This window comes from Gavialis gangeticus, unplaced genomic scaffold (assembly GCF_001723915.1).
Source record: "Gavialis gangeticus isolate Ggan-Ray unplaced genomic scaffold, GavGan_comp1, whole genome shotgun sequence".
NCBI classification, from domain to species: Eukaryota; Metazoa; Chordata; order Crocodylia; family Gavialidae; genus Gavialis; species Gavialis gangeticus.
Window position 1 is genome coordinate 61,593,828 of NW_017729031.1, and position 221 is coordinate 61,594,048.

The following is a 221-nucleotide window of genomic DNA, read 5'->3' on the forward strand; positions in this document are numbered from 1 at the left end:
GGCGGCGGCGGCAGGACGTGGCGCGGGAGCCTGGCGGCCGCCCGGGAGGAATGGGAGGACGGACGGACGGACGGACTGACCCGGCGAGCGGGGCGGGGCGGGGCGGGGCGGCGCGGCCCCACTGACCCACTTCACACCGATCCCCGCCTCCGGCCGGACGGCGGCAGCTACAGCGGGGAGGCGAGAACGCGCGATGGCCGCTCCCCTCTTCTCCCTCTCCC